The sequence below is a fragment of the Amblyomma americanum genome, chromosome 2 (assembly GCF_052857255.1).
Source record: "Amblyomma americanum isolate KBUSLIRL-KWMA chromosome 2, ASM5285725v1, whole genome shotgun sequence".
NCBI lineage: Eukaryota > Metazoa > Arthropoda > Arachnida > Ixodida > Ixodidae > Amblyomma > Amblyomma americanum.
The window spans coordinates 124,417,900-124,435,832 of NC_135498.1; the positions used below are offsets into that span (position 1 = coordinate 124,417,900).

A 17,933-nucleotide genomic window follows, 5' to 3' on the forward strand; every position below is an offset into this window, starting at 1 on the left:
GGGGTAATAATGCTTAGCGTAATAAATCGCTTAAAGAAAATTACATATAAAGCAGCAGAAAAAACAACCATGCCGCCAGTGGCATCCGAACCCACGACCTCCGAATATCGCTACGGATCCCACCGGTGGCATGGTAGTTTTTTCTGCTGCTTTATAAGTAATTTTCTTTAAGCGATTTATTGATCTAAGTATTATTATCCCAAAGCACTACACATTAAAAAAATGATAACGTTCCCCTATGCACCTTGGTTTCGGTGACTGTTGGCTGCCTTCATAAGTTTGTCAAACGGGCCCCTCAATTTCTTTACCTTGTCTGCTAATAGCTTAACGAGGGTCTCGGTTCTGGCAGTCTTGATGCCATAGGTAGAATAAGAGAGCTCTCGCACAGTTTCCGCCCTCGTCATTAGATGACGTTCCACTTCACGCTCGTGGTATTACAGGACGTGCTACGTCCGCCGCTATGGTCGAGGGTGGCGCTGGTGAACACTCTCAAGGTTAGCTTACACCCAAAAAACATAAATAACCACGAGAGCAGCAGATTGGACAGCCGTCGCCGTAGCTCAGTTGGTAAGAGCGCCGGACGCGTATATATATATATATATATATATATATATATATATATATATATATATATATATATATATATATATATATATATATATATATATATATATATATATATATATATATATATATATGTGTGTGTGTGTGTGTGTGTGTGTGTGTGTGTGTGTGTGTGTGTGTGTGTGTGTGTGTGTGTGTGTGTGTGTGTGTGTGTGTGTGTGTGTGCGTGCGCGCGCGTGTGTGCGTGTGTGTGTGTGTGTGTTTGTGTGTGTGTGTGTGTTTGTGTGTGTGTGTGTGTGTGTGTGTGTGTGTGTGCGCGTGCGCGTGTGTTTGCTACACGGAAATCAATAGATTTCACCGCAAAACCCATTACGTTATCCTTTACTGCGTCTGCTGCCTCTCACGGCCGGCTGCGACTGCTTCCTTCCTGTCGCCACTAGCCGCTATGCGGTCATCCCGGCAGCATACAAGATATGTTTTCTACCTTTTTTGATTCTTTGTACGTGCAGTGCATTTCTTCCGGCATGCGCGACGGGAATTGTCCAAAATATAATTATTTTTCTTTTTTTCCGCGTCTGCATAACTACAAATTACTGCAAAATAAAATATCTGCGCCAAAAGAATGTCAACTCTCTGAGACCGCTCTTTAGACCGAAGTTGTTGAGCTGTTTTAACCTCCCGCGCGTTCTGACTTCAGACAACGCGCACTCGCTAAGCCTGGCAGCTCTGTAAATACGGAAGCAATCTGAAAATTGTCGCGTTTTATCGCTAAAATTTTGTGGTGCGGGCTTCTTCCCGCAAAGCGAAAACATCATGCGCCTTCCGTTTGTCGTGAACTTGAAAGACCGAGTGGCGGCAAGGACTAAGCAAGAGCCCCTCATTCGACGGCCGCCGCCTTGTTGCCTGACCGCTGAGCTTTTCTTGTACGAAGTGCCCTGGCGGGAGCGCAGGCATACTATTCGCAAAATTGAAGTCAGTGATCTCCGCCGGAGCGCTCGCTATCTGCCATTGGAATTTAGGATTAATGAAGAAAGCTGTTTTTATGGTAAACGTCCCAGGGAATCCAGGCCAGGCACTTACTGTCTTGCTTATGTTAACGGCGCGTTATACGAAAGTCACAAGGAGGATCAGTGTGATGTCGGGGTCCGTACTGACGCCCCGTATCACACCATACAGTTCGTTGCTACTTCCAGGATTCACTACCCACAACTATGGATGCATCACTGCGAAAAGAGGATATGAATAAGCAGTTATGTGCCAACATTAGCCGCTTTCGCTGCCCCGTCAGCGGGGTCGTTGCTTGCGACACTGCAGTGAGCGGGAACCCAATTCATCACAACACGGTGTCTTAGCTCTCGGGACACGGTTCGCAGTCAGTCTAAGTCGACGACGGGATGTTCGTCAGTGCTCGATAACGTCAACGATTACACCGCAGCTCACAGTCAGGGAAAATAAGACGTGCTGTAGGCAGTTGTTGCGGAATACAAACAAAACGTGCTCGCCGAGCAACCAGCTAAGTACCAGATAACGAAGTGCGGTGACTGAATGTCGCCGATATGGCCTGGAGCATTGAATATATGCAAAGGACGAATGCTGACGAGGCGGGCCCGGCAGAAGCATCATTGTAGATGGGGCGATCTGCACTTTAGCATCCGTATACATAGATGTTCTGATGGGCGAAGTATTTAAGTGCTGTTCCGAGGGTGTTTGCTTTGCGTTTAATGCCACATATATTATATTTTTCCTCATCTACCATGAACGAAGCTTCCAGGGCGGCGAAGATCACTTGACAGCGCTCTTTAAACGCGACGGGAGCAGATCGGAGACTCCGGTCATGCTGTACGCTGCAAGCGGATGGCTAAGTTCACGTGCCACAAACCACGCCTGAGCATGAAACAGCTCCTGCGTGGGCGGCATTGATAGAGTGAGACGTCGGTTGTCTGCCAAACCACACACTGTACAGGTGTTCTTGGGCAGGCCGAGGCAGTCTCTCAATGCTTGGGCTTGCAGGGCATCCCGCATTTTTATGTATGCCTATAAAATCGTTATAATGAACCTTTTGAGTAGACAAAACAAAAATGCCGGAAATTCGCATGCTGTTGCTATTCCTCAAAACGGAATGCCTTCCAGTTGTCTAGAAAGTTTTTCACGGCTATGCGCTACAAAAATGTATTTTAGAATTATTGTTCTAGAATTGCTTTCCCTATGAAGTGCAAAACTTGGGCGTCCACCACGAAACGAGAAATGTTTTTCCCCAAATCGAGCTCGCAGAGAGATTATCATAGGGAAACTATACCGATTAAAAAAATATAATTTGAGATGGTCCATTTAGTGTACAATCACAGCAAAACATTTCATCTGAGTGCTGTTATGAGTGTAAATAGCACTCGACTTCAATCTGAGAAGTTCTGAAGACATGCTACCTGTTAAAAATAAACGATCAAAACAGATAAAAGCCGCCGCGTGGCTCAGCGGCTATGGCGCTCCACTCATCGGAACGACGAGGGTTTGATCCCGGCCGCAGCGATGGAATTTTGATAGAGGCCAAACTCTAGAGGCCTGTGTACTGTGTGATGCCAGTACGCGTTAAAGAATCCAAGGCGATCCAAATTTCCGGAGTCCTTTACACCAGAGGACTCTAGAGCAGAAATTTCTGGAGCCCTTCCTAATACTCCGAGTTGCTTTTGGACGTATAATCCCCATCACCAATCAACCATAACATAAAAAATCACAGGACACTCCCTGGACTAAAAACTGTTTTTTTTTTTGTTGAAATTCGACTACCGAGTAACTGTCACGCATGCGGAAAGCATTTACAGCTAAGCAACACATGTGAATTGAGAAAGAAACTTTGTACGCTAACTCTATAACTGCAGAGCTTATACAAGAATACTCCTCCTCGCTCTGTGTAACACCTAAAAATTATGTTTTGGCTAGTAGTAACCGGGTTAACGTTGGTTATGGACATGCCCAACAAGCAGCCTTGGTTAATTTTCATGAGAGGTCATCACATAATTGTCATAATAATGGTCACGGCATGCATTTTTGGTGTTCTGTGGAATTCTTACGATTTTAAACGCATTTCATGACAGCTCTTGTGCTAAAAACCATGGCCCTGTGAAAGGAAGCAAGCCTCTTTTAGGGACGTTCACCTCTTTCCTTCTCTTTTCCTTTTCTTTCCTCTCCATCCTCTTTACGTTATTATTACCTCCTTTTTATGCTTTCAATTTTGACTAGAGTCATGGCAGCCATTCAATAAGGGCAAGCTTTTTGGCATCATAAGCAACTTTGGAAACAGTTTAATGACAATGCATAGCCATTAACGTTGAGAACTCAAGCTATCTTTCAAGATCATGGCTTTTGAACGGCTACATTTATCGCTGACATCAAACTCTGGAAAACATTCAAACATTTAGGACAATTTTATCTATTTACTCATCAACATTTAAAATAGATTTATCACAGCACGTGTGTACCCGTGCGGTTTCGGTGTGTTCATAACCTTTGCGCGTACAGAGATAGAATTTTATAATGCCTCAGGAAAACAAACGGAATGCGAATGGGCATCCGCCAGAAACACACACAGATAAGCGCTGAAGTTTTTTGAAATTTTTTTCTGCAAGTGTAAGCGCAAGTCTGTGCCTTTTAACCTCTCATCTTTATCGCTATGCGTCCTTTCTAAGCGTCCATTTCTGTTTTGCCCATTGATGATAGCGGATGCCATTTTAAACCAGAATAAAGCTTTAGCCACATTACCTCACCATGAATTACCTCAACATGCATCTTTGTGAGCACTGAGGCGCAGCTGCACTGAGCCAAAAAACTTCTGGCAAGAACGTAAGCTATAGTCCATTCAAAGGATCAATACTGCGAAAGTCCTGACAGTGAAAGCTCCCAACGGCCTCATCATGTACCTGTCTGGCGTGCACGGTGACAGGGTGTCGGACAAGCACATACTTAAAACGTGAGGCGTTGAGGAGTACCTTCTTCCAGGTGATCCCATTTTTTCAGACAAAGGCTTAAAGCTTGAACCTCACTTCGCAGCACAAGGTATAAACATGAATACACTGGCCTTAACCACGGGTGAGTGTTTTTACAGCAGTGCAACATGGCTGTTTTTGTTTCAGAGCACTCAAAAGCATTCTCTTCACTCTTAGGAACGACTCAACTGTCTGAAGAGAATGTAAGAAAGGCAAGAAGAATCGCATCAGTCCGGATCCATGTTGAGAGGGCCAAAAACCGTATAACGACGTATAGGATATTCAAGCACTCACAGGCGATTAAGTACAGAAAGCACATTAACACAATTATTTTTATGTGCCAGACTAAGCAACCTGAAAGTTCCTCAGATCGAAGAGAAATGTGAAGAATAAATCAATGCAATGCATCAGATCGAATGCATCAGATTCATCAGATGCAATGCATCAGATGCATTGCAGCTGTCTGACTTGTATTCAAAGCAAAACATGTAACATTGAGGTGTGAGAATACAAGACAAAACACATCATTTGCAAGATACTTTGAATTGTTTATTCGCGGACTGGTGATTCCCTGCTTCCTTCACCACATGCTGCATTACTGGCGAAGCTGCGCTCACAGACTTGGCAGCACTATTTTTGTGAAGAAACATTTAGGGCATTGAAATGAGTGTCTATAAATGTTTCTTCCTTCTCTACACCAGTCATCATTCATCCCTTATCTACGTGCAAGTACAGGTAGCACATAGTGATGCCTACCAGGTTCAAATGCCGTTGTGCTTGAAAGTGGTAGTAGTGCTTGCATGCTTCCTTTAATAAGCCTTTGGCATCCAAGCAAAATATGCATTTGCTTGCCCTGTTTTCCCCAAATCATTTCGATGCACATCACGAAGTATGCATAAGCACTTGACCTCTAGCGGTGCTGTAGAATGATAGTTACAATGAAATAACCCACCTGTACTGCAGCCAAGATATGGCTATCTCGGCAGTATCATCAAACTACAGTCATCTAGCATGCCATTCGTGTGCTGCGCTTTAAAGGCAGCAAGTGCATTAGCATTTGCGAGCTTTTCAAACTCTCGGTCATACCTGATGGCCAGACTGAAAATTGTTTTATAATTGAATCTTTTATCTACTAGTGATGAGCAATTCAGCTGCTTTTAACCGCGCACGTCTTGGAACATTGAAGCAGTTATTCTGCCTTTACGGTGCAGAACCCAGACAGTGCAGTCTCTTTTTTGTAGCTGTTTAAATATTCAAAGAGGTGACCACTGTGATTTTGGTTTTGTTAGCACTTCCGGCTGTCGTTCTTTTCCGGCGGTGATCATATCAGCCAGTCCAAGGTGACAAAGACGTCTTCCTAGGGTTATTTCAAATTTTGAAACCTGGGACTCCTACAAATCTTGTACTACCCCAACAAAGGCTGATATTGGGGCTACTATCTAAACAGGCAAACAAAACACCGTGAATAAACCTCAGTGTCAAAGGAAAAACAGTTTTAATCTAGCAAAAAGTTAGAGAAAGCAACACAAATACTGAGGGTTACTTGCCAATCACTTGTACACAATAAAGAGCATCTGTGTGGCTTTGCTAAGAAGCAGCTAAGAAAACCAGCTCACTGTGTTCCTGTTCAGTGTCTCCGTGCTTTGCGCTGGTTTTCTTTCTACAGTCATGTACCGACTCACCGAGCTCTCCACTCTAGTGAATCAGCTAAGAAGCTGCTGCTACGTTTCTTGCCACTGCTGACCACTTGTAGCATGTTTATCAACTTTCCAGCAAGAAACACACGCGATGTTCACAAAAGCTACAAATTTTCTGCAGCCACTGCAGTATTGGTGACTAATTTGCAACCAGACATTTTTTAAGGTGGAGTTAACTTGTTAATCACTCTGGCGAAATATACGAAGCAACCTTCCCCTTTGCATTTTAACGCTAGCACTACTGGAAATATCTGTACTCTACTATTTTTTCAGTATTGTTCCCTACTTGTGGCCTGCTAATCAAAAGGAGAAGCGCGGCTGCGTGATAAAATTTCCGAATTCCTTAGATAAATCTTCTTACTTAACATAACTTCTAAGCAGCCTACGCTGCTGATGCAAAATTTTCCTTGCTTAGGGCATACTTTTCTATGCTAAGACTCATAGCGTCACGGGGCAGTTGTCAGTGGCTGCACAAAGACCAATGCTCCTAAATACGCTCTCTTACCCAGCCACTACACCATCGTCGCTACACGTCTTTTTATGATCCTCTAAGCACTCTGTAACTGTGTCTGTCGCTCTTCCCGCTGCTTGAACACAACGCAAGGGGAAGACTCAGAACAATTAAAAGACACATTTAACGATCAATTTATATCTGAACCTTGGTGTAGGTGTCAGCTCATTATAGACACACGTAAAGCTATCATCTCGATCGCCTCAAGGTGTCCCGTCCTTAGACCCTGCCAAACTGAAGAAATAGCAGGCTCTGCTTCCCAAAAGTGAACATGAGATTGTCGCTTTGCTTGAAGTTTCTGCTAGGTATTATCTTTGACATACGTCGTTAAGAAATGGGGCCGCTTTACCTTCTGCAAGCATATGGTTATTTTGTTGCACCGACAATTTAAGACCGATAACATCTCAGTCGCTTTTATTCGTGTTGGCAAGCCAAAATCGAGACCTCGTTGCGAAACAAAGAGCCCCGAAACGGTTTTCATTCTGCTTGTAACTTGATCCGAAACTGCGGCATCTTTGAAGCATGGTTAGCATTTGAAAAACATGTCATGCTGTACAGGTGGACGACCGAAGTCCTCTGCTGTCGCACTCATTACGAAAGCGGCACCCGGATGTGGCAGAGCTACACACAACAGCCGCACGTTGAGTGGACTGCTGCCACTATCAGCCCGAATCTAGAGTTATATACATTAAATAACATTTGGTCCTTGCGGCCGGTCACAGAGGAAAAAGCGAACACTTTACACACATCCCATCAAGTGCAGCTCGATACTTATTTTTAATCAGAGCACGCTTTATTTATTATTTATTTTTGGGCTATTTTCTACGGCAGATGGCTCGAGGCGGCCAAGCGGTGCGCCACATCGTCTCATACAACCGGAAAGCCAGATCCAGTCTATGCAGTACGATAGCAAGAACCAGGTGCTTAAGTCTGACATTTATTTTCTGGCTCGAACTAACATTGTGTGGAATAAACATCATTAGATAACTGCGACAAAACTGCCCTATGTATCGCATTACCTGTCGTAGTTTTTGCTCGAACCATCTTCCATTCCTATGCAAGTAAGAGGTAAATATGGGGCGAAATGCATTCTTTTTGGCGTCGCGAGCGAAAAATCATAAGCATGGCTCTGGCGGGTGGTGCTCAGAGGGCAACCTAGGAGGCAGATGGCCATCTAGGACCTTGCGGCGTCTAACGGATAATGAGTAAACTGCCCGCCGTGACAAGTAGCAGTAAAGTACACGATTCGTCGCTCGGGAAGAGTGACCTCAACTGCACACAAGGCCGACCGCTGGGAGCACGCTTAACCGCTGCACCACTGCGCCTGTAGTGCTATCAGAACTACCAGTAATTATGGATATAAACAAGAGAAATTTGAGAAATTCGAAATCAGTGTATATATGAATTAATGCATTATCTCTAATCAAACAATTCCGTTCCGTGAACACTGCATCAAAGCACCGGAACCGAAGTGAAAACTGAAGAGCTGGCGCAGGTAATTCGCATTTTAACTAACTATGGAGACCGACCTTCAATTATTTCATGAGAAAAATGTGGTGTCCCTTGTACTTAAATTTTCAACTGAATTGCAGGCCGGATCACATTCTTACTCTTGATAGAAAGGAGAACTGCTGCGGCTGGAGTATATTTGCAGGGTTAAAGCTACTCGAATGAGTTCGTCAAAACCATTACCACTCAGTCACTCAAAATGCTGTGCCGAAGACAGTCTATTAATCCTCCCTTCCTGCGGCGCTCCTGATAAGTATAGTACCTATGTGCGTAGCCACTGCTCAGATTCAAGGCATCAGTCCGTGACGAAGCATTCAAAGCGCTGTGTGTTCAGAAATAAAAGAGGGATGCACAGGAAGACGGAAAGTAGGGAGCGTGTCACATATAACCAGGAGTGTAAAGTAAAATTATGAAGGAAAGAGGTGTGAAGAAGACGACGTGGATTAACCGAATAATAAAGAAGTTGAAGAAACATTCAGCGAGGTAGAGAGAGATGGTTGGTGGAGAAGCGAAGAAGACAACGACAAGGCTTACGTGGACTAACTCCAAGGCTATAAAAGGGCAAGGAAAAGCGAGGCACGGGGGGGAACAGCACAGAACTGGAGGCTCAGCCAGGTAAAGGACACATCGGATAAGAGAGCGACGCCGGCTACTGCTCCGTTGAGCTCACGTTCTACGGCTTCGCATCGTTGATTTCCTGTCGTGTCTGAGCCCGTTCCGGGGAGTCAGCAGAGGACGCTACCACCTACTACGGCCAGGGGTGTCTCCAGCGCTGTTGCCACCCATCCGGGTGGTGCCCTAACGCCAACAACACCGGCATCACCTCCACGGGCGCTTGAACCGGGAGCTTGTGCGGCGTAGCCAGCGACGTCGCCAGCGACGCCAGCCCAAGCACGTTGAATGCCGCCTCGACACCGGCTACAGGATCGATACAACCCCGCAGCCGCACCGAACCAACCCTGAGCATGAACGCCGACCACTAATAGTAGAAGGCAAGTAGTAGACGCTGGTAGCAGTGTGCCCGGGTGGTGTCTATTTATAGTCTGTGTTTTGTATTAGTTTTGTTAGTTTTGTGTTCTAGTGTATGTGTGTCATGTAGGGGGCATTAAATGTGCGTCTGTGTGGGTACACCTGTCGCCAAGTTCATTCTTTCGGTCCGAGTGTTCTCGGGGGAGATCCGTGACAAAGATAAGTGACGAGCCTGCCAGGATTCATTACTTTTTTTTTTGCTTTGTCTCGGATCTTTCTTATCTCTCGACGGCAAAAAGTATTGATTTGGCAAGAACGTTAGAACTGGCGCTCAAGGTTGGGTGAAGCAAGGAAGAGGCGATGCGTCTCTATGACGAGGAGGGAAAGAGGCAGGAAGACGAGGCAAAGAGGCAGAGAGAGGAGGCAGGTAGGCAGAGAGAGGAAAGAGCGCAAGCACGCGCAGACGCTCGTGAAGCAGAAGCTCGCGAGGCGAAAAGAGCTCGCGAGGCAGAAGAGCGAGAAGAGAAAAGAGCTCGCGAGGCAGAGAGAAGAGCTCGCGAGGCAGAAGAACAGGAGAAAAGAAGAATAGAACGAGAAAAGGAGTTTATTTTGTCGAAACAGGCGCATGTCGTGAGAGGATATGAGGAGATCACGGACAATGATCAGCGTTCCTTAGCGGGTACAGAATCTCCTAGACCGGCCAGAGTTTGCCAAAGAAAGCTGATGGCTCCTTTCGATGACAAAAGAGATGACCTGGACTCATATCTGCAACGATTCGAGCGGATAGCTTTGGGGCAAGGCTGGGAGCGAGTGAATGGGCCACCGCAATGAGCATGTGTTTAGTTGGAGAGGCACTGAATGTGTTTGGAAGGATGCCTGCTGCTGATTCCATGGACTAAAAGAAAGTCAAAAAGGCACTCCTTTAAAGGTTCAGGCTTAGGGCAGAGGGTTTTCGTGAGAGATTTCACACCGCGAAACCTGAAAAATCTGAAACCGCTAAGCAGTTCTCCTGCAGGCTGACCAACTATTTTGATAGGTGGCATGATATGTCAAACACAGAAAAGAGTTTTGAAGGGGTGCGTTACAAGCTGATTTCAGAGCAATTTTTGTCTTTTTGCGGCTCAAAGCTAGCGCTACTCCTGAAAGTTGTGTTCATTGGATCAGCTCGCCGACACTGCAGACCAATTCGTCGAGGCACAAGGGCTAAGAAATTTGGTAAGGCAAAGGTGGAAACCCAAAAGATTCTAGAGACAGATGCCGCAAACCCAAGAGCATATAGTGGAACATCTAAGGCGATAGTAAGGTGTTTTTTCTGCGGCAAGGTGGGACACCGTGCAGCTGACTGTCCGACTAGTAGCGCTCCCCCAAAAACACAGGTTGTGTGTCAAGGTTGTAAGAGGAGGGGTCATACTCTAGATGAGTGCCGATACAGAATGCAGGAGCGAGCTGCTTGCGTTGTCGACTCTAGGGTAGAACTTGTCACGCCACTTGAAGTTCCACAGCTGAAAGGAGAGCAAACGCCGCTGGAAAATGAGGTTGTGAGTGGGACACCAAAGTCGAAAGCAGCGATGCCGGTGGTGGTTAGGCAAATAGGGGACCGTCCTAGATTGGTGCTTAGAGACAGCGGAGCCAACGCAGTCTTGGTTCGGAGAAGCCTGGTGAAGGACGAGGATCTTACAGGGGAAGCGTCGGCCGTCACTCTTGTCCATAGCACAGTAAGGTATCTTCCTGAAGCAAGGATTCTAGCGTCCACGCCTTATTATACGGGGCAGGTAGTGGCAAAATGCGTAGACCAACCCATCTACGATCTCATCTTGGGAAGCATTACGGGTGCAAGAAGTGTTGAAGACCACGATATCGAGTGGATGATAATCGACATTGAATAACATCCAAAGGAGGAAAGGCCCGCAACAGCTCAGACAGGTGCGCTCAATTTCTCGTCGGCAGTTGATACAAGAGCTCAAGCGACAGCCCGAGCAACGCAGCGTCCACTCTCTACTCCTGTTACGATGGGCCTGAGCGTAACACCGGGCGAAATTGCAGTTAGGCAGAAAGAAGACCAGAGCCTGAAGGCCTGCTTCGAAAGAGTCGGAGAAAAAGTGAAAAGAAAGAAGAGTCGTACGTCATTCGAATATCATTTGGTAAATGGTCTCCTGCACAGGGACTGCATATTTAGTTCAGGAAGACGGGTCCAACAGCTGGTGTTACCAAGAGATATGCGAGAGACCGTGCTACGCCTAGGACATGACACCATTATGGCCGGAAACCAGGGTGTTCAAAAAACGGTGTCTAGGACACCGAGGAGTTCTTTTGACCGAGTGTTCAGAGTGACGTTAAGCGCTTTGTTCACTCGAGCATGTGACGTGTGCCAGCGCACAGTTCCGAAGGAAAGAGTTGGTCCCGTACCTCTGGGCAAGTTGCCAGCCATCGACCTACCGTTTCAGCGAGTGGCAATTGACATTGTGGGGCCAATCTCTCCAGCATCCGCCAAAGGCAACAGATATGTTCTTACTCTGGTTGACATTGTCACTCGTTATCTTGACGCTATTTCACTGAGAACTATTAACAGTATCCAAGTGGCGGACGGTCTTGTGGAAATGTTTTCGCGTTATGGGTTCCCGAGGGAAGTTTTGGGTGACCGGGGCTCGAACTTCACATCGGAACTAATGAAGGAGCCTAACCGCCTTTTGTCAGTTAGGCAGTTACTGATGACGCCTTACCATCCCATGTGTAATGGGCTTGTAGATCGGTGCAACGGCACCCTCAAAAATATTATCAAGAAAATGTGCCAGGAGAGACATACTGATTGGGATAGATATCTCCCTGCTCTTTTGTTCGCTTACCGCGAAGTACTGAAAACGGCTCTTGGTTTCTCGCCCTTCGAGATGTTGTATGTGAGAACCGTTAGAAGTCCATTTGCAATACTCAAGGAGCTGTAGGCTAAAAAAGAGATTGAATCAGGTCTCAAGACAACATGCACGTACGTTATTGAGTTGCGGGACAGGTTGAAGGAAACATGCAGGCTTGAACATCAGGGCCTGCAAAGTGCGCGCGAACGCTATAAAGGATATTATGACAAGAAAGCCATTCACGGAAATCTGAGTCAGGGCGACCGGGTTCTAGTACTGCTACTCACGGATCATAATCAGTTAGTAATGCAATGGAAGGGCCCGTACTTTGTGACGCGGAAGAAAAAGGTCAACGATTATTAGTTATTGATAGATAACACCCAGTCAATACGCACTACAGGATTCTAAGACAGAAAATTTCTGTAGTCTGTAGTCTTGTCGTATTTTGGGCATGTCTTGTGTAGTCTGTCTTGTCTTCTGTAGTCTGTCTTGTCTTTTGTAGTCCTGTCTTCTGTAGTCTGTCTTGTCTTTTATAGTCTGTCTTTTGTAGTTTGTCCTCTCTTTTGTAGTCTGTCTTGACTTCTGTAGTCTGTCTTGTCTTCTGGAGTCTGTCTTGTCTTCTGTAGTCTGTCTTGTCTTCTGTAGTCTGTCTTGTCTTCTGTAGTTTGCTTTGTCTTCTGTAGTGTGTCTTGTGTAGTGCTTGTACACTGTGTAACAGTCGTTACTGTCACCTGTCAATTAACACAGGATTTGTGTTCTGGAGTAGGCTATGCACAAAAATGCACAACTTGTTAATGATTGCCTGTCAACACAAGCTTTGTGCATTCCAGAGTAATTCGTGCACAAAACCACTAGAATTGAAATGAAAATGATCAATATTTATTTACTGTTTCGTGCTTTTTTTTCGAGCTTGCTGATGCATGCTGTCCAGCGTTGTCCTGGCCGCAGGTTCCTAGATACATCGCCCATGAGCCAAGAAAAATGGTTTTTGTCTTGGCTGAAAAAAACAAAAAATAGAGATCACCGCTGCTACCTGCTAAAAAAAAATGTGAAAGCGTTGACGCCTCCTCGACACTGGTCGCCTTTCAAATTTGGCGCCATGGTTGTTTTCTCGTTGACTTGATTGGTTATCAATTAACTCTTATTTTACCCTCACTTCATCCCAGCAACGATTTCGAGTTTTCAAATTTTCCTCCATGGATCGTTCCTGCCCACTCACTGAATACTTGCCGTCTAATCACGCGTTCATTGCCTTTCGCTTCTCAATAATTACCTAATTGCCTCTAATTTATCATTCTTTTTCCTATCTCCTGGTTAAGTATAGGACACTTATCACTGGTCACGTGATTGCTCATTTCGAGTTTTCAAACTTGGCGCCAAGCTTTGGCTTTGTCCATACTTCCAGTTTTTCAAACTTGGCACTACGCTGTAGCTCCTACTTTCAGCGTTTTCAAATTTTGCGGCACTTTTTCTCTGGCCCAGCCACTTTTTGGACATTTTTGGCTGCAAATAATTATCCGATTATGAAATTTTCTTTTCAAGCAGCATCCTCACATCATCCTCTGCCAATTACACAACCAATCGTATGACACTATCTCTTCTGAGTTGCCCACAACTGCTGCGGACACAATCCCCGGCAACATAGCCTAGTAAACTCACTTTATTAAAAATGTTGTAATACAGAACAAGGCTTATGACTGGCCGAGTTGGCATTGACTCACCTTAAAACCAGCCAGAACACACAAGAAGACATGAGCTCAAGAGGCGGGACTAACAAAAATTTAATTGAAGATTTTGATTATTTGATTTGTGAGGGTTTAACGTCCCAAAGCGACTCGGGCTATGAGGGACGCCGTAGTGGAAGGCTCCAGAAATTTCGACCACCAGGGGTTCTTTAGCGTGCACTGACAACGCACAGTACACGGGCCTCTAAAATTTCGCCTCCATTGAAATTTGACTGGTGCGGCCAGGATCGAACCTGCGTCTTTTGGGACAGCAGCCGAGCGCCATAACCACTGAGCCACTGCGGCGGCATCTTTGAAGGAAAGCCGCAAAAGAAGACCCGCGAAGAGATACAAGCACACAATAACCCAAAGCAGTGAAAGGGCGAAGTGCAATCAAAGGTCACTGGCATGCTAATGAATCATCTAAAAAAGCAAATTCCTTACAGTGAAGGTTTTCCAATGGCTTAGCCACACGTGTCCTTAGCCTTACCGATGTAGTAAGCCTCAACTATCTACCGACAGATTTATCCCTTCCATAAACCACTGATGTGTCGTGGAAATTAGGCGTGCAACGAGACAGGTCATCCTCAGATTTGCATTCACAAGATTTAGCGTGCAGTGCTAGATTAGAATTTGCCTTCCCCCTATAGAGTGAAAGTGCTCAGTCAGGTGCAAATTCAGATATCTGCCCGTCTGCCCGTATTAGTTGCAGCCATAAGGCAGTGGAATGCAATAAACTCCATTACTTTGCAAGTGGTGAACCTTTTTTAGTGACACTGTCCATTGTGGACAAGTACCCAGTTTTATCAAGCCTTTTTAATGGCGGCGCAAAGGCCTCCTGTCTTGCACTTCGCTGTTAAGACAACAGCAGCATTATGCTTTCCCGCGACTTTCTTGAGACTGTGAAATACTGTGGAGGTAAGGTGTATCAGCATCATCGGAGTATGTGCTCCTTACCCTCGATCGAGTGAAAACATACTATGACAGGTTGTTGAGATGGGCAAGTGGGAACCCAGCTGCTTGGAAACCTGCTACAAGAATGCGTCCTCAGCAGTGATGGCATGACTTATCTAAAGCTGATGTCATGCACACGACTGCACACCCATCAAGTGTTTCCATCTTTACTGACCTTGACCAGCGACAAATGCACCTCTTCACCATCCTTCCCCAACGAGTGGTCCGACTCGTAGCTAAAAAGAGCCTTCCCCGATCTTTAGCTGTAGCCCCGACAAACATATTCGTCCACAAAGCGCAAGTCTGCATCAAGAAACTCCTAACGGTTCTGCTTAGACAATTCTGATGTAAAAGACAGGCCTTGACCGCATGCCTTAAAGACGCCTAAAACATCTTGTGCCAACTTATCTGAGCCTTGTATGTCCAGAAAAATTACAGTCATGAACATAACGAAATGCTACTATGCCAAGGTCTTCCAAACAGGCCTCTAATGCCTTATCGACTTTAGACAAAAAAAATGTTGCTGAGCAAAGGTACGACCTGCGTGTAAATACCGCCCTGCCAACTGACAAATGCGGATTTGCAGTAAAAGGACAACAGCCCCAAGAAGCCAGCAACCGAAATCACGCAATCATCTGTAAAAGCATGTTCTTTGTTCACCCTGATGCAGTTTGCAGATGCCTCAGAGGTCTATCATGTGACAATGAATAGTGCAGGCCCTCCATGTCGATGCTCACTGCAGAGCACCTGCCCAGGTTGCTGTCCACAAGAAACTAGAACTCCACAGAACTCCACTTTTGTGAGGTGGCCCGGCGGTATTTACATCAGAAATAAGGCATATGCAGAGGGTCCCAGGTTGCACTGTTCCTCCGCGACATTCTTCTGTCCAGAGTCGATACCGCATCAAAGCCCTGTTTGGAAGGTCTCGGCATAGTAGCATTTCATTATGTTGATAGCTACCTATTTTTTTTGCACAAGGAGGGCTCAGATAAGTTGGCACAACACGTTTTAGAAATCTTTAGGCATGTGGTCAAAGCCTATCTTTTACGTCTGAATTTCACTAAGCATAACCGTTTGTGGCTTCTTGACTTAGATCTGCGCTTTGCGGACGACCACATATGTTGGCGCCAAAGCCCAAGATCAGGAAGCCTCTTAGCTACGAGTTGAACCACTCGAGGCTGGTGAAGGACAGGTTGGAAATCACATGCATCACGACCGCTTTATGAAAGTCATGCCATCACAGTGCTTAGAATGCATTCTCGGAGCAGGTTTCCAAGCCAATGGCAACTGTCAGAGTGTGTTTTTACTCTCTCGAGGGAACGGAATACCGTTCACATGATGCTGACGTAGTTGAGCAGCACAAAAAGACGGGCTCTATACCTTACATCCATGCTATTTCGCACCAGTTCAAGAAAGTTGCACCAAAGTTATGATGTTGCTGTTGTCTTGACCGCTAAAAGTAAGGTAGGAGCCCTTTGCTTCTTTGTTCAAACTAGGCTTGATACAACTACAGGTAATCGTCCGCTATGCACAGTGGCAGATAAAAAATGTTCACCACTTGCAAAAGTAAACTGGTTTTTTGCATTCCACTGCCTCTTAGCTGAAAATACTATGGGCAGACAAGCAGATATCTGGATGTGCGCCTGGCTGAGAACACTTTCACTCTATAGGGGGAAGGCAAATTCTAATCTGGCACTGCATGCTCAATCTTGTGAATGCAAATCTGAGGATGACCTGTCTCTTTGCACGCCTAATTTCCACGACACATCAGTGGTTTATGGAAGGGATAAATCTGTCCGTAGATAGTTGAGGCTTACTACATCAGTAAGGCTAAAAACAAGTGCCTGGCTAAACCGTCGGTGAACCTTCACTGTAAGGAATTAGTTTTTTAGATGGTTTACTAGTACATCAGTGCCTTTCAGTTATTTTTTGCCCTCTCACTGCTTTGGGGTCTTGCATGCTTGAATCTCTTTGCAGGTCTTCTTTTGCCACTTTCCTTCAATAAAATTTCAGTTGTTAGACCAGCCTCATCTTGTGCTCATCTCTTCTCCTGTTTTGTGTCTTTCGGCTGGTTTTAAGATGTAATACTGAAGGCCGAAAGAAAGCCATTTTAGAGTCAAGTGCACTTATAATGGCCACAGCTATAATGAATGTTCATTTATTACAAAAAATAGTGCTTACTTCATTAATTTGTGCATGAAGTATATGACACTGCATCAAAATAAAAAAAGAACTAAGCCTATAACCCTCATGGCCAAACTGCAGTTACAGCAAACGAAAGGACACCATAAACATGCCCCACATGCAAAAGCTTGCACTACAGGCCAATGCAGAAATAAGGTCAGATTACTTCCCAAACTGCATGACACTGGCACGCGAAGTGAAGATTGTGACAGGCAATAAAGGAGCAACAAAAAAGCAAACTGTAGGTAGCAGCCAATCTCATGCAGACAATCTACAAGGTCAGGCCAACATAGATGTGGAAGAAATTTGAAAAAAAAAGCCAAAACAAGCACATAGTAATTTTTAAGGTTTTCACAGCCCTTTAAATGGCAAATACTTTCCTGAAAAAACATCACAGAAGCGGCAATTTCTTTTCGGAAATCAATTTTTTTCATGTACTTCATTATTCTTGAAGCATGGGCGGGCATAGAGTAGTCAGATTAGTGCATGCGTTCCTAAGGAATGCCATGCCAAAAACTGTACTTACAGAAAAAGCTTGCCTTACTGAGTGAATACCACTGGCCATCCACTAATTTCCCAGCCTGCTCCAGGTCCCTGGCAAAAATCACTCGCAACTTGGTGGCTTGCACAACTTCCATGCAACTCTTGGTCTTTAGCTGGAAAAAAATTGAGGGATCAGTGAGATATAAAATTTTACATGCATCGCTTTGTTTCTATGACCGACTAAGAAAGAAAAAGCGGTTTCTGTGAGCGCAACTATTTTTTCACACTAGCTTTCTACAGTAAACCACGTTTGTCACGACCTAATTCACACCGACTTGCTGCACGGTCCCAGCAATACTGTGTATAGCTCTATGGTTTCAAATGCTTGATAGCTCTGAGCCCTTGGGCTTGCACTCGTTAATGCAGAAAACCTCGGAAAGGCCAACCAGAGCTTCGAGCTTTAAGCCATAGGAATTCAGAAGCTCAGTGGTCTGTGGGAGAACTTTTGG

General features: G+C 45.3%; 1 long non-coding RNA gene across 1 annotated transcript; it reads right to left on the minus strand.

Annotated features, from left to right (window-relative positions):
• Positions 1-12,936: 12,936 nt before the first annotated feature.
• On the minus strand, positions 12,937-17,603 carry LOC144119053 (uncharacterized). The gene is made up of 2 exons (XR_013312245.1): positions 17,468-17,603; positions 12,937-13,076 (listed from the first exon to the last, which is right to left on the minus strand). It is a non-coding gene; the product is annotated as an uncharacterized LOC144119053 (long non-coding RNA).
• Between the last annotated feature and the right edge of the window lie 330 nt (positions 17,604-17,933).